This window comes from Dama dama, chromosome 15 (assembly GCF_033118175.1).
Source record: "Dama dama isolate Ldn47 chromosome 15, ASM3311817v1, whole genome shotgun sequence".
NCBI classification, from domain to species: Eukaryota; Metazoa; Chordata; class Mammalia; order Artiodactyla; family Cervidae; genus Dama; species Dama dama.
The window spans coordinates 38,633,306-38,657,575 of record NC_083695.1 but is presented as its reverse complement, the minus strand read 5'-3'; the positions used below and the strand labels follow the sequence as shown (position 1 = coordinate 38,657,575).

Sequence of the window (24,270 nt, the reverse complement as noted above, 5' to 3'; positions counted from 1 at the left end):
ATGGAACCTGGGTAGACTGGATGAAACCCCAGGAATCCTAGTCAACACACCACCAGGAATTAGAGACTAGAAGCAAAGTGAGTCTGGCTCTTTCCCCCATTTGAAAGCAAGAATGTTTCAAGGAGGCAAAAACTGTAAATAGATAAAAAGTTTATTATTAGAGACACAGCATAATGCATAGCAGAGCACACAGAGAAACAGGTTGTTTATTTAAGACAGAAGAAGGCAGAAATATGTCCACAGAGAGAAAGGGTATGGGCATCCTCTAATGAGGAGAAGTGCAGTAAGTCAGAGCTAAGTGGAGACACTCACCCGTGGTGGAGTGCAGGCTTTCTGAATGAGGGGGAGAGCAGTAAAGAAGTGACATAAATGACATATAGGACAGTCCTTCAGGGTCTTTGTTTACTTTTGACCAATTATCTTGTTAATTTCATTCATACCTGACTGGCCCATGGACCCTCAAATGGTACATATGAAACTGTTTTCTAAGTTAGATCCCGTCACAGAGGCCTATGGGTATGTGTCCACGTTTAATATGGGGTGGGACCCCTCCCTTTCAACCCCCAAAGCCTTCCTGCGCATGTGTACACAGGGAAGTGTTTGTTGAACTCAGGAGTGGGCACCTTATCTCTTTGCTTTAGCAGAGCTCAGCTTTTGCCAGTAGCTTTGTCCCTGGATCAATAAGATCCCTTGGAGAAAGAAATGGCAATCACTCCAGTACTCTTGCCTGGAAATATCCATGGATGGAGGCGCCTGGGTGGGTCCATGGGGTTGCAAAGATTCAGACAAGACTGATCGACTACACTTTCACTTGTGTCCTTGGAGTGTTTGGATGAGAATAAAGCTTGAATTTTATTTGAATTGACAAACATTAGCTGTCCAGGCAAGAGGCACACTATCTCCTACCTTGCTATCTGTGCAGGTTCTCGTTCTTTCTGTGCCTTGGATTCCATGTATGTAAAACGAGAAGTGTTTGAATCAGTTATCTCTGAGGCAGAGTGGGTATGAACATCCCTCGAATTTCAAGGCAGGTAGAGGTTGGGGGTTGAATCTGAACATGGCTAGCTACCCTCTCTGCCTGAAACTTCAGAAGGGATTAGGGCTGTGCAGATGGTACATTCTCTGATAAGCCATCCACAGTCACATTATCATGGGAAGAAAGAGATCCTGGGAAGTCAAGTTTAAGGATGAGGGGAACCTACTGGGTGTAAGGTCACTCAATCTGGCCAGAGAAGCTGGTGCCTTACTCCTAGCAAGAGGCAGCCACAATGACCTCCAAGCCCCAGGGCTACAGCTCGCATTGCTGAGAGGAGTCTGGGGTTTGGGGAGAGGTCTGAACAGGGCTCTACCTGGGGGAGGCATCAATAGAAAGAATTTGAGACCATGGGAGAGCATGAGCCCAAGCCTAGAGTAAGTGCAAGGAAAGAAGGGAGCCAGAGCTGCAGATCCTGCTCCCCCTCTGTGGAGTGTCAGGAGAGGAGGAGACACAAGTGAAAGAGACCAAAGAAAATTGCAGGCAGAAGAGGAAATGGAAGGAGCTGGCTGTGATCAGTGGGGTCTAATGCAGCCCATGTTTTGCAGAAGTGGAGGGCTAGACACCTATCTTGGTGAGGAGGAGACACTGTATTTAGCAACAGGGACTTCTTGGAGACCTCCTTTTAGCCTTGCCCCTGAGTCAGCAGGCTGCCCCTCTTTTTTTGTGACAAGTATTCCAGGTGTGAAGCCAGTTTCAAACTTAATTCTGAGGCAGGAGTTCCACAGGAGGCCTGCCTTGTGACCTCATCCCGTGTCTCAGTGGGGAAGCCGTGAACAGCAGAAGGTAACCTTTTTATTGGGATGTTGGCAGCACACAGCTCTGGGCACTGCCCCCTTCCTTCCTGAGGTGGATGAGGGTCTCAAAACTCGCAGATCATGAGGAGTTGCTCCCTGCAGGGTACATCATTCCACTTGCCCTCAGGATAGATCTGCACACAGTTCCCTGGTTGTCCGCCATTGCTGTTGTTGGGCTCCTCACTGGCCCAGTTGGAATAGACCAGTGACTCCCCCATGGGATAGGTGAACCTGCCCTCCATGGAGATGTCATTCATGCTCAAGAAAGCATCCTTGTTCTGAGCTCTGACCAGCTGTATCACAGCCTCATTCTCTGCTGCAGAACATGGGGAGGCCAGCTGTCCCTCAGCCTCTCATCAGAGTTGCCGAGCATCTCAATAAGATTTTACAGCACCTGCCGTATTGAAGATCTTCTCCCTGATGACCTGGCCATTGGGGAAGAGCACCATTAGGGGAAGAGGAGAGTCAGGTTGCAGATGTGGCAGCACCTAGACCTTGTGTTCCACCTGGAGTCTCCAGCCTGACATAAGGGTACCAGGGAACCAGATAAGAAGAAAGCAAGGCACTTAGTTCCAGAGCAACAGACGAGGACCCTGGAACTCAGGTGCTTATGGGAGAGGGCCAAAGTCGCCCAACTGTCAAATATAGACAAGGATCAGACCTGATTGGATGTGACACTAAAGCTCCCATGTGCACTCTGTTCCTCCCCATGATGTTACCAGAATCCGGGACTTTAATTACTGTGTAAACAGGAAGGACTGTGGCAGGGAAATGACACTCAGAGCCTGGGGCAGCTCCTGAGAGTGGGGAAAACTCCACTCAGGCAGCTGACTCTCACCAGTGCATGATGATCGGTCATGTGGAGTTGTCTGAGCACTTCTGTGCTGTGTGAAGGGGTGAGGAGAAAGGGAAGACCGGGGTGCATCTGAGAGCAGCCAAGTGCTGACCTCTGCACTAGGGGCAGTCCAGTGTTGGCTTCCTATGCTTGCAGGTGATGCTACAGCCAGCCAGCCTCCCTGGACCACTGAGCAGGGGATGACGGCATCTGAGCTCTGCGTGGGAGCAGGAGGAAAGTGTGGGATCAGCTTTGGAGAGGGCCCTGTCTTGGCCTCTGTTAAGCTCCATGTGTTAAGCTCCACCCTGGCAATAACAGCCCAAGTGACAAGGAAAGTCATTTACCTTTTCAGAGTCTAATCTCTTATTTCTAAGGTAGAAACACTACATAACAACACCCCCTATGTTTTGTGTTAAGTATCTCATTTTATTCCATCCCATCCACACCCCTGACTTCCAGGGTCTTGCATGGAAATCTTCAGGGCTCCTAAGAGGGCTTACTGGACTGGTTCAGAACCCAGGCTGTGTTCTGAACACTAGCCCTTTTTGTCTGAGTAGCTTCATCAAGCAGTTAGAGACCAGATTTTCCAGGGAGTTAGGATGTCACCCAGACAGGCTTGAACAACGTCAGTGTCAGCTCGTGTGCCATGATTATGTTACATCCATGCATCTGGGTGGCTACGTGTGTGCATGTGTCCGTCTGAAGGTACATGGGCTGACTCAAGGTCCATCTGATGGTTATGCATATGTGTGCATTTGTGTTCATTTATGTAGATGATGTCAACTGAGTGATGGTGTTTAGGTACAGACGTGTTCAAGCGCATATGCCCAGATTCTCCTTTGTTTCAGCTGCATGATGTTTAGTTGTTCAGTCATGCCCACCTCTTTTTGACAGCATGGTCTGCAGCCCACTGGCTCCTCTGTCCTTGAGATTTTCCAGGCAAGAATACTGGAGTGGTCTGCCATTTCCTTCTCCAGGGGATCTTCCCACCCCATTGATTGAACCCAGGTCTCCTGCACTGAAGGCAGATCCTTTACCAACTGAACTACCAGGGAATGAGGGAATAAGCAGGTATATAAATATGCTTGTGCAAGAAGGAAGACATAAACTGCTGGAAATTCTCATCCCACTACTTCAGTACTTAGTTGGCTTGAGTTCTTAGGAGCCAACCCTATATCTCACTAGGTCGCCTGATCTTCACCTTCAGAAAACTCTGAATGAAAGTGAAAGTTTCTCAGTTGTGTCCGACTCTTTGTGACCCCGTGGACTATACAGTCCATGGAATTCTCCAGGCCAGAATACTGGAGTGGGTAGCCTTCCCCTTCTCCAGGGGATCTTCCCAACCCAGGAACTGATCCCAGATCTCCTGCATAGCAAGTGGTTTCTTTATCAGCTGAGCCACCACGGAAGCCCAATCACTTCACTTTACTTGATGAATGATGTGGATTCCTAGCTGTTGTCAGGAGGAGCAGAGAAGGAGGAGGTGCAGTTGGTGGAAAGTCCCAAAGGCACAGGACACTCAGGTGTGTGCTCCAGGAGGCCTCTGCCTGCTGAGGATCCAGGCTTCGGGAAGAAACTCTGGTTTAAATACCTAGGCAGATGAAGGGAGGGTCCAGCATTGGCCAGATAGTGGAGGCAGCCTGCCACTGCAAAACCCAGGGGCATGTTTAGGGTGAGATACTTGGTGGCCACACACCAAGGATAGGTCCCCAGCAGCCTTGAACCTCAAGGGCAGCATCCTACCCCTGCTCTCAGGATCATGTGTGGATTCTCTGCCGCCCTGGGCTGTGCAGCTTCTTCTCTGGGCATTTGCACACCTGGCCCCACAGAGGGAAGAAATGCATCCTGGGTTGGGTGTCCCCTTGTGTGTCATAGGAACCCACCCAGAGTAAGCTGGGTGAAGGTCTGCTGAACGGATGACCAGACTGCATCCTCCTCCTTGTCTTGTGCATCTACTTGAGCTCCTGGAGCACATGGGGACATGACCCTGTCCCAGCCCTGTCCTTAGACCCACTTCCTGCCCCAGGTCTAGGTTCAGTCCCAGTCATGGTCCCAGCAAGTCCAATTTAAACCCAAGTCCAGTGAACTGCAAGCCAAGCCAGACCCAGTCTGAGGCCCATACTCGGGGCCTGGCTCAGGGTCAGGTCCAGGAACTCACCTTTCTTATCCTGAGAGAAGGCATTCTGGAGGCATTATAACTGTCCCTCTAAGATTGCCACCTGTTGCCTGAGAGCACTGCAGGAAAGAGAGGCCAAGTGAAGACAGATCAAGTACAGCCTGGGGTCACTCAGAGCCCAGGTCTCAGGAATAGTGACAAGTGGATATGCGTATTGGGGCTGGGGTAAGGACATGGGACTCATGAGAGAAAGAGCTGAACTAAAGAGGGCCTCCTACCCTCTCCACACCCACTAGAGTCCGCAGAGCTTTCTTACCTGCAAGTCCACTTTCTCCCTTGGCTCCTTCTTATCCAGGATCACCTCTGTCCCCGTTTAGCCCTGGGGGACCCATGGCACCCGAAGGGCCTGTGGACCAATGGCTTCAAGCCCTGGGGTCACGGAAGAATTGCTGTGTGAGTTCTAGGCACACTTTCCAGCACTTTTCACCTCCCCCAGTACATGAACTGTCATATCCCCAGCAGTGTGCCCTCCGCCTGTACAAATGTCCCTCTGTGCCTGGAAGCTGTCCTTGTATTCTCTCTGTACACTGACTGTCCCATAACCCAACGACCAGCCTTCCCTGGATACAGACAGTCCCTGCTGCTCACACCACCCTCTTCCTAGAGGCAGTGCCCAGAGCCCAACGCTGGCTCTCTCCCCGGAATGCCAGCTCTGACCTGGTGGCTGGTGGGGGTGGGCACAGGGGAACATGAGCCCAGCCCCACGTCCATTGCTCACCTGCCGCCCCAGCACGTCCAGGGGCTCCAGTCTCCCCGGGGGCACCTCTCTCTCCTCTGAGACCTGCGGGGCCTGGGGAGCCCTGCATGACTGGGGCACCCACTCCTCCTGAGGAAGGAACACATTGGAGAAGCACGGCTGAGAGTGTGCTCACAGGTACCATTTCCTCAGCAGTGCAGCTTGTCACCCACAGCTCCAGGTGAGAGAGCTACCTGGGAGACTGCTCCTCACTGCCTGGCCTTATCCAGGGACAGTATGGGGGAAATTCAGCCAGTGTGGGAAAGTTGAGGGTGAGGCCCAGGCAAGGCCGACCAGGCGCGGAGGTTCCAGGATTTTCCAGGCACTGTGCACATACCTTGGTCCCCACCAGGGCTGCCCATGTCACCCCTTCCGTCTCCTTCCCTCACCCACCACATACCACCCTCCTGCCTTTGGGCCCAGTCTCTTCTTTGGGGCCTGGTGTGCCCGGAGGTCCCATTCCCCCCTGCCTCCCTGAGGGGCCCTCCCTTCCAGCTGGACCAGGCATGCCTGGAGGCCCTGGGGAAAAGGACCAGCCTGGTTAGTAACACTGAATCTCCTTGGAAGTGGGAGTGCATAAAAGATGGGGCTGTAATAGAACTCAGACAGGCAGCCTCCTCCTAAAGATGTTGCCCCCATTCTGCCCTCCCCAGGAGCTCCAGCCTTCCCTGAAATAACCCGTGCCACCTTGAGAATGACCTTCTTCCTCTTCCTGGTGTAGAATCCGTGCACACCTACTGCCATTTCCTAGCAGCAGCACACCACCTGCAGACACCTGCATTCCATGCCCAGCTGCCCACCACATGGTGATGTGGTCCAGGGTCTCCCTTTGGTCTGGGTTCTCCAGCAGAGCCATTGTCCCCTTTGGGTCAACAGGGCCTGCTCATGTAGGCATTCCTGCTCATCCTGCTTGTCCTGGAGAAACTGTGATGTAGAAGAGATGGACATAAGGCTGACCCCGGCCCAGGAGGAGCCAGCTGCCTGCAGAGTCAGGGCCCTGGCATTCCTTTGCCATTCTGTACGGTGTATACACTCCCCTCCACCTGACTGGTCCAGTGGTGACTGAGGAAATGCGTGTCCACATCTTCATTTTACAGGTGAAGAAACAGGCTTGCAGAGTTGGAGGCAGATCCAAACCAAGACCCACCTGACTGCACAGAATACATCTGCCCCCGCCCCAAGGCCACAGTATTTATGGCAGGTAAGTCTATCAGCTTTTACCGTTGACCATGGACTCCCTGGTCTCCACCTTCTGAGAACTAAAGTTTATGTCAGAAATGACACCTGACACAAATCACCAGAAGAGTATAAGTCAAAACCACACTGAGCTGTCACTGTATACCTTTATAAAGGCTATGATGAAAAAGATAGCAAATAAGAAGTGTTGGAGAATGTGGAGAAAAGGGAATCTTTGTGCACTGTTAGTGGGAACGTAGGCTTCCCTGGTGGCTCAGAAGGTAAAGAATTTTCCTGTAATACATGAGACCCAAGCTCAGTCCTTGGATTTCGAAGATCCCCTGGAGAAGGGGCTGGCTACCCATTCCAGCATTCTTGCCTGGAGAATCCCATGAACAGAGGAGCCTGATGGGCTATATAGTCCATGCAGTAGCAAGAAGCAGATATGACTGAGTGACTGAGCCCAGTGGGAATGTAAATTGATACAGACACTATGGAGAACAGTATGAAGTTGCTCAAAAATTAAAAATAGGTCTCCTATACTATCCAGCAATTCCACCTCTGAGTATTTAAGCAAAGAACATGAAAACACTAATTCAAACAGATATTGAAATCCCAAGTTCATCGCAGCATTGTTTACAGGAGCCAAGACATGGAGGCAGCCTAGAGTCTAAGAATCTGTGGATTGATGAATGGATGGAGAAAATGCAGTTTGTATATACAGTGGAACATTATTCAGCCAGAAAAAGTAATGAAATCTTGCAATCTGCAACAACATGGACAAACCCTGAGGGCTTATAAATGGTTATAAGTGGAATAAGGCAGACAGAAAAATATAGGTATCATAGGATGTTATATTTGGAATCTAAAAAACAAATGAACAAAAGCAACACACACATAGATGCAGAGAACAGATTGATGGTTGCTAGAGGTGGGGTTGGGAAGTGAGCAGAATGAATAAATGTAATCAAAAAGCACAAACTTCCTGGTATAAAATAAATGAGTCCGAGGAATGCAATGTACAGCAAGGTTACTATAGTTAATAACACTGGGTTGCATGCTTAAAAGTTGCTTAGTAGATTTAAAAGTCCTCATCATACACACACAAATTGTAACTATGTGTGTTGATGCTTTTTGACATGTCTTATTGTGCAATCACTTCACAATATATACAAATATAAATCATTATGTTGTATACCTGGAAGTAATATACTTTCAGTCATTTATATTTTAATAAAAGGAAGAGGAAAAGCTATGCAACATGCTCTTGAAAGTACAGAAAATAGACTAAATTATAACAAACCATTAAGTAGTAAAAGTTTATTATAAACACCTGTTCAATATGATTCTCTTCATAAATACGTGGGCACATGTAATACATATTGGAAAAACTATCAGAACAGCCTATACAAAAGTCTTCACAGTTGTTCTTTCTACCTGGCACAACTCAGGGCATCTTGATTTTCTTCTTTTTATCTTTGGTGACCATATATTTTTATATTGGAAAAGTGACCAAAGATTTTTAAAAAGACATGTTACTTCACAAAAGGCTGCCTAAGTCTGAAATTATATGAGATTTATCCCTCTTTAAGAATTTTACACTCCATTCTGGGAATTTGGTTATTCTGGATCCATTGAGATGAAATTCACAAAATAGAAAATTAACTTTTTAAATTTTTTTGGCTGTGCCACAAGGCATGCAGAATCTTCTTTCCCTGACCAGAGATTGAACCCAGGGCCTCTCAGTGAGAACGCTAAGTCCCAACCACTGGGCCACCATGGAATTCCCTAAAATCAGTTTTTTCAAACTGTACAAATCAGTGTCATTTTGCTCATTCATAACACTGTGCCACTACTACCTCTATTTAGCTCAAAAATATGTTATCAACCCCAAAGGAAACCTCACACCTCTTCATCACTCCATCCCTGCCTCCTCCCAGGGCTTGGCTTCCACTGTTCTGCTTCCTGTCTCAATGATCTACTCTGAATATTTTATATGAATACATACAAAAAATGACCTTTTGTGTCTGGCTTTTTAAACACGTAGTGACCTTCTTGGGGCTTATCCCAGTACTTCATTCCTTCATATGGCTGAGCCATGTTCTATAGTGTGAACACAAAACATTTTGTTTGTCATTCACCATGGATAAACGTTGAAAGACACTTGGGTTGCTTCCATTTTTGGCTGTTGTGAGTAAAGCATTCATGTGCAATAAGACAACAGAAGAAATCTGTCAGGTGCTGCTAACGTGTGCATTCACTTATTTGTTCATTTCCTCATTATTTCATTTCTCTGTTCACTGAGAAACTATCTGTGGAACTTAGCTTTCTGCCTAGCACTAGGCAGGATGTAAACATTAGCACCAGGTCCTAGTCTACAAGGAATCTGTCATCAAGTTTTAAACTGTGAGGCACAGGTAATGAGTGAGGAAAGCAGTTCATGAGATGTCCCTCAACCCATCAGAGCATCCTCAATCCGAGAACACACATTTGGAGCAAACAGCACTTTAAGGCTGAAGAGGATTTAGAGAGACAGAGAGGAGAGGTGACATTTCAGATTTGGAAATCATTTTCCCAGAGTAAGAGGGTCTGGCCTGCTTGGGCCAAGAATGTATAGGTGGTGGGATACTGGTGCGTTTGATGTGTGGCTGAGGGCCTCTGTGCTGCACGTTGTGTCCTGCTCGTAGTTACAACCTTCACAAGGCATGATACGGAAGCCCAGAGGTTGAGCCCTGCATCCCAGACACAACGGTGCACTGTGCTCAGGCAGAGATCCCTGGGCTCCCCCGTGGCTGGGTGGCAGCAAGTACCTGGGAAGCAAGTCACTCCTTAGAAGGGAGCATCAGAGTTTGCCCACCCTTGTGCACAAACCATGGAGGCCATGGGTGGAAGTGGAGGAAAGAATGTCCTTCTGAGTAGCAATCACCATGCCTCCCAGGCAATCATTTTTGCCTCCTCACATCCCCTGAAGCCCTAGCCCTGAACCTCAGTGGCACCTGAAGTGAAGCTTTATGGACCAGCAATTTGTTCAGCCTTAACTGTTCTAAAATGCCTCATCTCCTGGCTGTTTACATTCTTCTATTCCAACAAGTATTCAATGAGCTTCTAATAGGTACAAAGCACTGTCCTAAAAGCTGGGATTATACAAGTGAAAAAAAAGGACAAATACCACATCCCTTCCTCACAGAGCTTGAACTTAGCTATGTAGAAATAGATAACAAAAATTAAAATGTACAACAGATGGTAATTCATCAGATCAGAATAAGTGCTACAGAGGTAAATTGAAGCCTAGAGAATTGTCAGGGGTGTCTTCTAAACAGGATGGCCAGAGAGGGGGTCTATGAGTGAAGCTGTGAAGGGGGTAAGGAGTGAGCCATGGGGACGTGTATGCACAGAGCAAGGACGGGGCCCTGGGGAGGCGGGGGGATGTGTGTGCTCAGGGACCAACAAGGAGCCAGTGTGGTCAGTCCCCAGGGAGTTTGGGAGCAGGGGAAAGAAATGAGCTCAGAGAGATCAGCAGGGGTCGAGGTTGGGAGATGTTGTGGGATGTGAGTTTCACTCCCATGGGAGATGTGCACCCCAGGAGGGACTCTGTCACTGAATCCTTCTGGGCAGCAATCTCAGAGGCACTGAGTAAGGAAGGAATTCTCCCTGGAAATACAGCTCCCCAAGCAGGGTCCAGGTGTTATTGGCCCTCCACGACATATCTGGGGCATCCCCAAGTGACCCAGCCCCACCCTCTACCTCTGCTCAAGGGTCTCTCCTCTCAGGCCCATCTTGTCCTTCACATCAGGTTCTTGGGAACATGTGTGTCAGAATCTGTGGGGAAGGTTGTCTTGTCCCCAGTGCAGACTCTGGCCACACCCAGCCTTACTGGTCACCATCTGAGGATCCTTGGATCTCCAGGAAATTCCCAGACCCGTCATAATTAAAGGACAGCAGTGCTTGGATCTGGGGAGCCAGTGTGGAGCCTGGTCTTGGCCCAACTGCACTGTTCTCTCTCCAAGCACCAACCCAAGGCCAGGCTTGGAATGCACAAGAAAGGGAGGTCTGGGGTACATCCATGCACCTGAGGGGCCACTATAGGAAACGTTTCCACCCGACCCCCTCCCTGGGATTCAATTCGGGACCCTCTGGGAGATAGAGGGAACTGGTACCTTGAATAGCAACCCACCATTGAGTTCACTTCTAGGCATCCTTATCAAGGCTCCGTTCTTTAATGCTGGGAACGACTTTCTGTCTGCAAAGGAGAGATACTTGTCTCCTATCCTGCACAGCCTGAGGATATTGTGTATTCCTTGCAGCTTAAATGTTATTCGCTTCTTTTCTCAACAGCTAAAATGCAAACCAAAAAGATAAAGATCTCAGTTGATCCCTCCACAGCCTTGGCTCAGTGCCATGGTGGTCCCCTCATACTCGTTGGTTTATTGAATTCTCACTTCTCACCAGTAACACCCAGATCTTCTCCTGTGGGTCAGTGTTTCTCAGACACTTCCCTTAATAAGCTGTATTTTAGGAAACCTCAGGAGAATCCACCTAATTGGTACAGCAAGAGGATGCAACTTTATCCTGAAGCCTCACCAAAAAAAAAAAAAAAAGATGAAGCCTTGGCTCAATTACTTATCACTCTGTGGTCGTATGATTTCCATCCATAGCTGAGCAAACTGAGAGTCAGAGGCACTGAATAGTTTGCCCTAGGTACCTCTGCTGTGGAGGAAGAGCTATCAGACATGCTCAGATGTGTCTGAAAAACAAACCTATGTCCTTTTCACCTTCTAGGTTGGGTTTCACATAGCATCATTGTATCACAATTTTCTTCCCCATCAAATGAGATTAATGCATCACTTGTTAGACTTTTGGTGGGATTATATAAGCTACTCAAGTGAGCTCCTAAGCACTGGACTGGGCTATGAAATATAAGGTCCCTTTCTTTCTCTCTGTAATGTATTGAGGGAAAATCCTTTTATTCAGGTTTGAGTATGGGGCCACAGTGCCTCATCCTTTCTTACTCATTATGGAGTTCAGTTCAGTTCAGTTCAGTCACTCAGTCTTGTCCGACTCTTTGCAGCCCCATCAACTGCAACACACCAGGCTTCCCTGTACATCACCAACTCCCGGAGCTTACTCAAACTCATGTCTATAAAGTCAGTGATGCCATCCAGCCAGCTCATCCTTTGTCATCCCCTTCTCCTCCGGCCTTCAATCTTTCCCATTATCAGTGTCTTTTCCAATGAGTTAGCTCTTCACATCAGGTAGCCAAAGTATTGGAGTTTCAGCTTCAGCATCGCCCTTCCAATGAATATTCAGGACTGGTTTCCTTTAGGACAGACTGGTTAGATCTCCTTGCTGTCTAAGGATCTCTCAAGAGTCTTCTCCAACACCACAGTTCAAAAGCATCGATTCTTTGGCGCTCAGCTTTCTTTATGGTCCAACTCTCACATCCATACATGACTAGTGCAAAAACCATAGCCTTGACTAGATGGACCTTTGTTGGCAAAGTAATGTCTCTGCTTTTTAATATGCTGTCTAGATTTGTCAGAGCTTTTCTTCCAAGGAGCAAGAGTCTTTTAATTTCATGGCTGTGGTCACCACCTGCAGTGATTTTGGAACCCAGAAAAATAAAGTCTCTCACTGTTTCCATTGTTTCCCTATCTATTTGCCATGAAGTGATGGGACCAGATGCCATGGTCTTAGTTTTCTGAATATTGAGCTTTAAGCCAACTTTTTCATTCTCTTCATTCACTTCCATTAAGAGGCTTTTTCGATCCTCTACACTTTCTGCCATTAGGGGGGTATATCTGACGTTGTGGCATATCTGAGGTTGTTGATATTTCTCCTGGCAACCTTGTTTCCTGCTTGTGCTTCATCCAGCCTGGCATTTCACACGATATACTCTGCATATAAGTTAAATAAGCAGGGTGTCAATATACAGCCTTGATGTACACTTTTCCAATTTGGAACCAGACCTTGTTCTGTATCTGGATCTAACTATTGCTGCTTGACCTGCATATAGATTTCTCAAGAGGCAGGTCAGGTGGTCTGGTATCCCATCTCTTTAAGAATTTTTCACGGTTTGCTGTGATCCACAGGGCCAAACACTTTGTCGTAGTCACTAAAGCAGAAGTAGATAGTCTTCTGGAACTTGTGCATTTTCAATGATCCAGTAGATGTTGGCAATTTGATCTCTGGTTCCTGTGCCTTTTCTAAATCCAGCTTGGACATCTGGAAGTTCACAGTTCATGTACTGTTGAAGCCTGGGTTAGAGAATTTTGAGCATTACTTTGCTAGCATTTGAGATGAGTGCAATTGTGTGATAGTTTAAACATTCGTTGGCATTGCCTTTCTTTGGGATTCGAATGAAAACTGACCTTTTCCAGTCCTGTGGCCACTGCTGAGTTTTCCAAATTTGCTGGCATATTGAGTGCAGCACTATCACAGCATCATCTTTTAGGGTTTGAAATAGCTCAACTAGAATTCCATCACTTCCATTAGCTTTATTCATAGTGATTCTTCCTAAGACCCACTTGACTTTGCATTCCAGGATGTTTGGCTCTAGGTGAGTGATCACACCAAGGTGATTATCTGGGTCATGCAGATCATTTTGTGTAGTATTTCTGTGTATTCTTGCCACCTCTTCTTAATATCTTCTGCTTCTGTTAGGTCCGTATCATTTCTGTCATTTATCATGCCCATTTTTGTGTGAAATATTCCCTTGGTATCTCTAATTTTCTTGAAGAGATCTATACTCTTCCCCATACTGTTTTCCTCTATTTCTTTGCACTGATCACTGAGGATGGCTTTCTTATCTCTCCTTGCTATTCTTTGGAACTCTGCATTCAAATGGGTATATCTTTCTTTTTCTCCTTTGCCTTTTGATTCTCTTCTTTTCTCAGCTCTTTGTAAGGCTCCTCAGACAACCATTTTGCCTTTTTTTCCCTTGGAGATGGTCTTGATCACTGCCTCCTATACAAGGTCACGAACATCCATTCATAGTTCTTCAGGCACTCTGTCTATCTGATCTAATTCCTTGAATCTATTTGTCACTTCCACTGTATAATTGTAAGGGATTTGATTTAGGTCATACCTGAATGGTCGAGTGGTTTTCCCTACTTTCTTCAATTTCAGTCTGACAGCTTAATTAAATATTAAAAATCTTTAACAACCTGCAGAGGCACCAGTGAATCCAAATGGACAGCAGTTAAATTCTGGAGCACAGGAGTCCAAGTTCCAGTCTTTTACTCACTATTTGAGCATTTGTAGGGTGGTTGGAGTCAGAAGATTCTAGGGGCGAAATCAGGACAGCTGGTGATGGAGCTGGAGGCTCGGGGCAGCCAGTCTTTGCCAACCAATAAAGCTGTGTTTTAGGTGGGCTCAAAATCTGGGTGAAACCCACCCATTTAGGAAGAAGACCATCTATTAGGCTTCCATAGCAAAAGATTCAGAGTTTCTGGGTTGGTTACAATTCCAGTGCCCACCCCTTCAGACAAGCCCATGGTCCCAGCTCTACCTGGAACTCCCTTCTCGCCCAGGGGGCCTCTTTTCCCATCTTGTCCATCACGACCACGAAGGCTACCACTGACAGGAGACACACAGCCATGGTGCAGGGATCAGTCAGTACTCAGAATAGATATCCATTTCTTTGCCCTGGGAACTCTGGGACTGTGTGAGCAGGAGCAGCATGGAGAGAAGGAGGAGAAGAATGTCCTAGACAGATGAACAGAAAGAGGGGGTGCGCTCAATCTGAGGATGTGCATTAGGGTGGCCCAGCTCCTGGAGGTCAGGAGAAGGCCTTTCCCCATCTCTTCCCCTATCCTCTGGGGAAAAGAGCAGCAGGGCTCTAAAAGCAGTTAAGGGAAAGTGGGATTAAGCCTGGCCAGGAAGCACATGAGCGGACCAGCTGGACCTCTGACCTGGTCTGCCAGCAGCATGGATCTACTCTCAGATGCTCTGTGTCATCCCCTTTTGGGGCTTGCCATTCCAGCCAGGTGTAATGTGACCAAGATGTAGAATTCCTCTCTGAGGACATCTGTCTCATCTGGAGGGACTCCCTGTGTGCCCTTGGGAGGGATCCTTCCCTCCGTGGGCCTCCTTCTCCCTTTCTGTGACAGTAAGGTGGATGGCTTAGGTCTGACAATGCAGACTGGCTTCCTCTCACTTGCTATTGTGGACTGACTAGTGCTGGGGTCTGCAGTGCTGTCTGAAAGAAGCCCTGGTCCTGAATGCTTGGGAATGGCTGTCCTGAGCACAGGATGGGTGTATGACTCTGTTTACCAGGATTTGTCATTCCTGGGCTCCATGAGGAAAGTCACTGGCATTCCTAGAGTCCTGTCCAGACATCCTGTGTGGAGATGGGACAGGGGCCTCATGGAGGAAGGGACATGATAGACGGGTGAAGTTAGCGGAAGGCTGGTTTCAGGGAAGGAAAGAGCAGATGTCCAGCAGAGCTTCCAGTTACCATCAGACAGGGACTCAAGAGCTAAGTGAGATCAGGGGTGGGTATAGGACATAAGTCACTCCTACCTGGGTTTTTCTTCTTCTCTCAGGTAGAAACTGTAAAGTTTTAACCATGTAAAGGGCTCATGGGCTTTGTAGAGGCTCTAAGAAAGCCTGATGGACCTGTGGAGAGAATAGAGGGTCGCCAGGCAGGCTGAGGTAGTGGGGTGGAATAGGTTTCTAGGCCAGAGAAGTGCTTCCGTCCAAGAGGACGATGGATTGCATTTTCCACAGGGACTTCCAGACAATGGCATCAGAGATGTGGTTGGATGTCACGTCCAACTCAACTTCCCCCCCCCCCCCCCGCCCCCTGCCCCTGCCGCCAGTCCAGGAAACACATCTTCCACCAAATAAAGGGAACAGAGTGAAGAGCATCCCTTATTACCCCATTATCTCCCACTGCTAGCATTGACCCTCCTAGACTGGAACAGCTACACAGACCCTGCCTTCCTCAACACCAGTAGGATAAACAGCCACATAGGCAAGGAGATATTCACTGGACACTGGAAAATAAATTGAGAGGCAATGATAGAGACACTCACAGTTGCTCTCTCTAGGGCTCAGAAGGTCCAGGCAAATTAGAGTTCCTGGGCCACCACTGGCTCTTTATACCTGCCCTTAACCTGAAGATCTAGTTCCAGTCCAGAGAAAAGAGAGGTGATTTCTTGCCCTGTTGACTCAGTCGATTTTACCCCCACCTGGGTTCTGGGCACCTGCCACTGATGTTCATGGCATGAAACACACATTAGAGCACCCTCAGCCCAAGATCTCATCAGGACCTCACTGCAGCCCTGTGAGTAAAGTGGCAGCGTCAGTGTCTGTGTTTCATGGATGTCCATGAATATAAGGTCCAGAGAAGACCAGCAAGTTGCACAGTGACCGACAACTCTTGCAAAATCAGATTGCCTCTTCTGAGTCCAAGAGCCAGCACTTGCTCTGCCCGCTTCTCTTTTTCCTCATCTCAACATTACTGCTCAGATGCTAAGAAAGAGCTGGGAGCTGCTTGGCAGATCTACAGTGCTTTACAACAGCTGGAAGCTGGTACATCAGCAGGCCTATCTAAATTGTTCAACAATGCAAAAAACCCCTCTTGAGCAGCTATGAAGTTTAGGAATGGGCCAATAAAAAATGCCACAGACTGGTGTTCCACCTGCCCTACAGCCCTGCTGCTGCTGGGCTAATAGAAGGATGAGTGGACTACTTAACAACTGGAACAGGAAACCCGCTCTCTCAACCTGTGGACCACGAGGCTAACTTGAGTCACATGAATTTGTAACTAAATATTCCAGGAGCAATCATCCCTGGCTTTTGCCGAGTTAACCAAGAGGCAAACTAGTTGACATCATCGCAGCTCAACTGTTGACTACCCAAGGTCATTGCCAACTACTGGTCAGGAGAATAATTCTCCTTTGCCCTTGTCACAGGATCTACCCCCAGGGGAACATATTGTAAATGGCTTTAGGACTGGCAGGGAAGTCCCCAGTGCTTTGGATTTGCAGCCCTATGGGGATTAGGACTGGAAAGAGACTTGAAAGTTTCATCTGGGTCCACCTAAGATGACTAAGAAATTAGTCATCTCCTTCCAGAGAAAGGCACCATTATATTAACCCTGTGGTCTGTTATACCCCCTCTCCAGTGTTTGACACTGGCTGTGTGGACTGAGGTTGGTCAAGCTTAAATGGTAATGCGGCCCAGAACAACAATCATAGTCATGGGTGTTATTATGCCAGAATGATGTTAGTACTTGTATTTTGCTTAATGGTCATGATACTCCCTGCACTGAGCCTGTTACACATCTTACATTCATGTCTAGTCTAAGTGGAGGGAGCCTGTTTGCAGACAGTGCAGCCTGAGTCTGATGCATGTGTCTAGAGCGATATGCTATTTTTGTCCTCAGGAATTCCATGAAAAATTGACCTGATCAATGCCTGTCTCCAAAGATTGTGTACCTTTTAGATTCTCAGTATTCACTAGCTGTGGTTGTCTGTGTTGCATTTGTGGTATCTGATTGTGGTGTATGCTTATTTACCTGAGGCCAGGAATACTGAGGAAGGGGAGTGGACCAAGAGAGTAAGGGGTATGCAGGTTGTTTAAGGATGGTCTGTATGGTCAGCCCATTTACGATGGCTGTTCTCTTGCTCTTTCTACACCTCCCTGCTTGACCAGTCCTTGCTCCACTCACAGGACTATCCAGTCCTCTTAAATACAGGGCTTAATTAGTAACCACCTACATACTGGCTCCTGCCCTAGCTGCATGTTTCTCTGGTAACAGATAAGCCAACTGAGGTCAGATCCCCCTATAAATGGTAGGCTGACACTTTGACACTTCTCCTCCGATGTCAAAAATTGTTGCTATGTTCTACCTGCTGTAAATGGTGGCAAGTCACTCTAGGACATTTGTTTCCAACATGTAAGATGCCCTGTCCAGTAACCATTGGTGTCTTTGTTGCTGTCTTTCACTTTTTCTTCAGTCTTAAAGCAGGGCATCTACAAGGCATGAAGGCCTGTGAGGTCCAGCCCAACAGCAGTAGGCCAGTTCCTTTGGTTTTGGTCTCTGGAAACTGTCAGCGGAGGTCTGGCACAGGGGTCTTCAGCCAGAGCATTCAGAGACCCACTTCTGCTCTGTTCTGGGTGCTGAGCTCTTTGATTCCAAAACCATGACACGGGTAGGAAAAAGGAGAATGAACATCAGAAGAAGTAAGATTCCAGCTCTGTTTGCCCCCTGACTTGTCAGGCACAGGGCAATGTCTCTGAGGTCAAATCGTGGCGGTTCAATTTATACCTTTCACCTGTTCCTGAGAAACTAGGTGCAAATTCAGAACAACTGTCCACACCTGGCTAGGAGTGGCTTCTCCATTGGTCGGCTAGAATGGGAGGGCACTGAAAGGTTGTGGCTGAACGATAAGACGCCAGGATTCTTGGCCTCTGGAGGAGATGAATTCAATCTGGGCCCAGAGATGAGGCTGGATCGCTCAGAGCTTTTGTGTAATAAAGTTTTATTAAAGTATAAAGGAGATAGAGAAAGCTTCTGACATAGGCATCAGAAGGGGACAGAAAGAGTACCCCCTTGCTAGTGTTAGCAATGGAGTTATATACTCTCCAATGAATCTAAAGAATGTCTGGAGGTTGTAAAGACCTCACCAGACCTACTTCCATAATTTACATTTTAAGATAACAGAGTTGGCCAGAAGGTTTAATCCAAAGACTGTCCTCAGGCATTATTGTTATATAATCCTAAGGAATGTAGAAGAAAAAAAGTAAGTTTGTCCTTTCTTCCTCCTTGACTATTCCAGACCTCTCTCTCCTTGGGGACCCCTAGACTTCTTATCAACCTGCCTAGGAAATGACTCTCTCAGCACCTCATATCCTTTTACGTTTCATGCCCATTAGTTTCCTTAAAACTGACATCATATTATCTCCCATTTTTCTGAGTCTTAGGGAAAACAGTGATCTGCCTCCCCTTCACTATCCAGGAATACAGGCATTCTTTGAAACTTTCCCCCTGTCTGCTAAGAGCTGAGATCCAAATGAAAAATCACCTTCGCTGGCCCAGATGCCTTTTCCGGTTTAGACATTAATGCCTTCAGTGCATGTGCCACTTGATTTAACTAAAAGTTCATCTCTTATGGACAGATGTTCAGACATAAGCAGCCCCCAAATCCAGATGAAAAGCACGTGAGTCTAGAATCAAAACTCTTCTTTCAGGCTGTATCAGGAAAGGTGCCCTTCTAATGAGGATGAATTTCCTTTCCCTTCATGCAGAAGAACGCAGGGTCTTGCAAGTCAGCTGAAGCAGGGTCATAGTTTTTTGGATACAAATGACTCTTCCAGAGACTCAGATGTACCCCAAACCACTATGTTCCTACCTTTTGGAAAACATCAGTTTTCTACCAGGTATAATTGTGTCTCGACCCCAACCAAGGAGAAGGTCAACGACCAGTGATTATTAGCTTATCCCAAGGGGTAGGAGAGGGTGGATTTGGGGCAGGGTCTATATGGGCCCCTAGATCCCTCAATCCTAAGATCCTGGTGACCAATATTAACTCACTACCTCTGTTTCATAATCATATACTTCAGAACTCACCGGAGAGATGGTCTCAGCACAGGTATACCTTGGAGATAAGAAATAAAAGAATAAACCACATGCCCAACCAGCCTAATCCCTCATTATTTTATACACTTTCCTTCTTGACCATCCATTCAAATGAGCCTGTACCACTCAGCCCCCTATGGCCACATGTGTTCCTAAGGCATGAACATTAACTACAAGGATTTGAGTCAATGCTGTGTCAGACACCCTGAAGGGAAGCAAGAGAAAAACATCTTTGGGAGAGTTTGGTGGTAGCCAAGTGGTTAGGATTCCTGGGTTTCACAGCTATGGCCTGGATTCAATTCCTGGTCAGGGAACTGAGATCCCATAAGACACATGGTGTGCCAAAAAAGAAGAAAAAGTCTTCTCCCCAGTGTATCCTCAGTTTGAAGTCCCTGTAACTTACAGGTTATTGGTTTGCTTCTTTTGTTTTTGGCCATGGAATGAGGTATGGCAGGATCCTAGTTCCTAACCAAGAATGGAACCAGTATCTGTTGCATTGCAAGTGTGGAGTCTTAACCACTGGACCACCAGGGAAACTTCCCGATAGCTTATTGGGAAGTATAACATTTATAAAAAACCTGATCTCTAATAAGTTGCTTTAATTTATTTGTTGGTAGTTGAAATATGGCTTCTCCTATATTATCCATTTTCTTTTGAGCTGGCTCTTTGATCATAGATGCATTAAATTTTTTCCCCTTTTTTATACTGAGTATTCCATTCAAAAATTATTCTAGCAGTCATAAGCTGTCCTGTATCAAAGCAATCTGAAACAGTAGTACAAAAAGGTAATTCTGGTCCCAAAACTAGGATAATGGGTATTATATTATCCAGAGTCCCCATAGTATATATTGTTCGTTATTCTCTAGTGTTGACAGCAGTCATCAAGGAAAACATCCCATTATCAAATTAACCCTGTTGTTTACATTCTCTACAATGTCCTCATGTGACTTCATTCTCTACTGTGAGATGAATATCCAGTACAGGTCCCTTCCCCATCAGTGAATGCACCAAACCAAGATCTCCTTCACTGGTAGAAGATACAAACAAATTTATTTTTATTTAATCCTTCACATTGTATGATATAACATGCAAAACTGTCTAGCAAAATGACTGATATAACATATTGAGTCAGAATTGCTAACCCAGATTATCTCTTTACCTTGATCCTGAGAGAGAATGAAAGAAATTCAAGCATTCTTGGTTTCTAGACCCTGGAATGCAAACATTTCTTTTTTTTTTTTTTTTTACTTGAAATATACTTCACATACAGGATTGTATATATTTAAGATGTACAGCATATTGTGCTGTACCTAGTGGCTCAGGCATGTGTGACTCTTTGCAACTCCATGGACTATAACCTGCTAGGCTCCTCTGTCCATGTGGATTCTCCAAGCTAGAATACTGGTGTGGGTTGCCATGCCCTCCTCCAAGGGGTTTTCCCAACCCAGGGATCGAACCCAGGTCTCCCACACTGCAGGAAGATTCTTTACCATCTAAGCCCCCAAGGAAGCCCAAGATGTGCAACATATTAGTTTGATGTATTTACGTATTGAAATCTGACTTCTTGGAGGAGGAAATGGCAACCCACTCCAGTATTCTTGCCTGGAGAATCCCATGGGCAGAGGAGCCTGGCAGGCTACCATCCAAGGGGTCACAAAGAGACTTATATTGTAGTGGTAATCAACACCTCAATCATGAAATTTAATTATAATTTCTTTTCAACTGGAGAACATTCATACCAAGGAAGTTCTCACACTGTTGCCAAAGTTCTAGGCCCTACAACAGACTTCCAAACCTGTTGATCTAACAAAGGGACTGAGTATCCCCAGGGAATCTGACTCTGATGGTCAGCAGAATTTGATTCTAGAACTTCTACTGGACTGGGAAACACTCTTGGAAGGCACAAACAAAAGCTTGTGCACACCAAGAATCAGGAGAAGGGAGCAGTGACCCCATAAGAGACTGAGCCAGACTTGCCTGTGAGTGTTTGGGAATTTCTGGTGGAGGCATGGGTCGACAGTGGCCTTCCACTGGGTCAGGAGCAGTTGTCTCCAACAGTGCTGGGAGGGGCAGTGTGCTGGCATAAGTCCTTTTGGAGGAAGTTACCATTACCCCTACCATAGAATGGCCTCAGGCCAAAATACAGGGAGGGAACACAGCCACCCATCAGCAGAAAATTGGATTAAAGACTTATTAGGTGGCTCAGAGGGTAAAGCATCTGCCTGTGATGCGGGAGACCCAGGTTCGATCCCTGGGTCGGGAAGATCTCCTGGAGAAGGAAATGGCAATCCATTCCAGTATTCTTGCTTGGAGAATCACATGGACAGAGGAGCCTGGTTGGCTACCGTCCACAGGGTCGCAAAGGGTCGGACACAACTGAGTGACTACACTACACACTTCGCCCACCAGAGCAAGACTGAGTTTTCCCCACAGCGACACCCTCCCATCAAGAAGCTTGCACAACCCTCTTATACTCATTCATCAGAGGGCAGACAGAATGAAATCCACAGTCACAGAAAACTAACCAAACTGATCATATGGATCACAACCTCGTCTAACTCAGTGAAACTATAAGCCACGCCATGTACGGCAACCAAGCTGGACAGGTCATGGTGGAGAGTTTTGACTAAATGGGGTCCACTGGAGAAGGGAATGGCAAACCACTTTAGTATTTTTGCCTTGAGAACCCCGTGAAGACCATCAAAAAGCAAAAATATATTACATTGAAAGATGAACCTCCAGGTTGGTAGATGTCCAATATGCTAATGCAGAAGAGCAGAGAAATAGCTTCAGAAGGAATGAAAAGGCTGAGCCAAAGCACAAACAATGCCCATTTGCAAATGTGTCTGGTGTTGAAAGTAAAGTATGATGCTGTAAAGAACAATATTGTATAGGAACCTGGAATGTTAGGTCCATGAATCAACATAAATTGGAAATGGTCAAATAGGAGATGCTAAGAGTGAACATCAACAATTTAGGAAGCAGTGAACTAAAGTGGAAGGGAGTGGTCAAATTTAATTCAGATGACCATTATATCCACTACTGTGGGTAAGATTGCCTTAGAGGAAACGGAGTACCCCTCATAGTCAACAAGATTCCAAAATGCAGCACTTTGGTGCAGTCTCAAAAATGACAGAATGATCGTGCTTTCTCTCTAAGGCAAACCTTTCAATAGCACAGTAATCCATGTCTATGCCCCAACCAGCAATGCCAAAGAAGCTGAAGTTGAATGGTTCTATGAAGACCTGAAAGACCTTGTAGTACTAACACCAAAAAAAGCAAAAGATGTCCTTCTCATCATAGGGACCTGGAATGCAAAAGTAAGAAGTCAAGAGATACCTGGAGTAACAGGCAAATTTGGCCTTGGAATGCAAAATGAAGCAGGGCAAAGTTTAACAGAGTTTTGCCAGGAGAACGCACTGGTCAGAGCAAACACCCTCTTCCAACAACACAAGAGACGACTTTACTCATGGACATCACAGGATGGCCAATAACAAACTCAGGTGGATTATCCTCTTTGCACCAAAACAAGACTGGGAGCTAACTGTGGCTCAGATCATGAACTCCTTTGCAAAATTCAAACTTAAATTGAAGAAAGTAGGGAAAACCACTAGACCATTCAGGTATGACCTAAATCAAATCCCTATTTGATTATACAGAGGAAATGACAAATAGATTCAAGGGAATAGATCTGATAGACAGAATGCCTGAAGAACTATGGAGGGAGGTTCATAACAAATCACAGGAGGCAGTGATCAGAATCATCCCCACAAAAAAGAAAGGCAAAAATGTTGTCTCAGGAGGACTTACATACAGCTCAGAGAAGAAGAGAAGCAAAGGGCAAAGGAAAAAAAAGAAAGATATACTCATCTTGGAATGCAGAATTCCAAAGAATGGTGAGGAGAAACAAGAAAGCCTTCCTAAGTGAGCAATGCAAAGAAAGAGAAGAAACAATAGAATGGGAAAGACTAGAGATCCCTTCAAGAAAATTGGAGATACTAAGGGAACATTTCAAGCAAATATGGGCACAATAAAGGACAGAAACAGTATGGACCTAACAGAAGCAGAAGAGATTAAGAAGTGATGGCAAGAATACACAGAACTGTACAAAAAATCTTAGTGACCCGGATAACCACGATGGTGTGATCATTCACCTAGAGCCAAACATACTGGAGTGTGACGTCAAATGGGCCTTAGGAAGCATCACTATGAACAAAGCTAGTGCAGATTATGGAATTCCAGCTGAGCTATTTCAAACCCTAAAAGATGATGCTGTGATAGTGCTGCACTCAATATGCCAGCAAATTTGGAAAACTCAGCAGTGGCCAGAAGACTGGAAAAGGTCAGTTTTCATTCCAATCCTAAAGAAAGGCAATCCCAAAGGATATTCAAACTACTGCACAATTGTACTCATGTCACATGCTAGCAAGGTAATGCTCAAAATCCTTCAAGCTAGGTTTCAAGAGTATGTGAACCGAGAACTTCCAGATATCCAAGCTGGATTTAGAAAAGGCTGAGGAACCAGTGAATAAATTGCCAACAGTTGTTGGATCATTGAAAAAGCATGAGAGTTCCAGAAAAATATCTATTTCTGCTTCATCGACTATGCTAAAGCCTTTGACTATGTGGATCACAACAAACTATGGAAAATTCTTAAAGAGATGGGAATACTGGGTCACCTTACCTGCCTCCAGAGAAACTGTATGCAGGTCAAGAAGCAACAGTTAGAACCAGGCCTGGAACAATGGACTGGTTCCAAATCAGGAAAGGAGTACATCAAGCCTGTATATTGTCACATTCCTTATTTAAATTATATACAGAGTACCTCATGTGAAATGCTGGGCTGGATGAAGCACAAACTGGAATCAAGATTGTGGGCAGAAATATTAATAACCTCAGATATGCAGATGATACCACTCTTATGGCAGAGA

The 24,270-nt window shown here is 46.3% G+C and overlaps 1 pseudogene; it reads right to left on the bottom strand.

Moving 5' to 3' along the window:
* Positions 1-1,895: 1,895 nt before the first annotated feature.
* On the bottom strand, positions 1,896-21,448 carry LOC133069852 (collectin-43-like; annotated as a pseudogene).
* Positions 21,449-24,270: the final 2,822 nt, after the last annotated feature.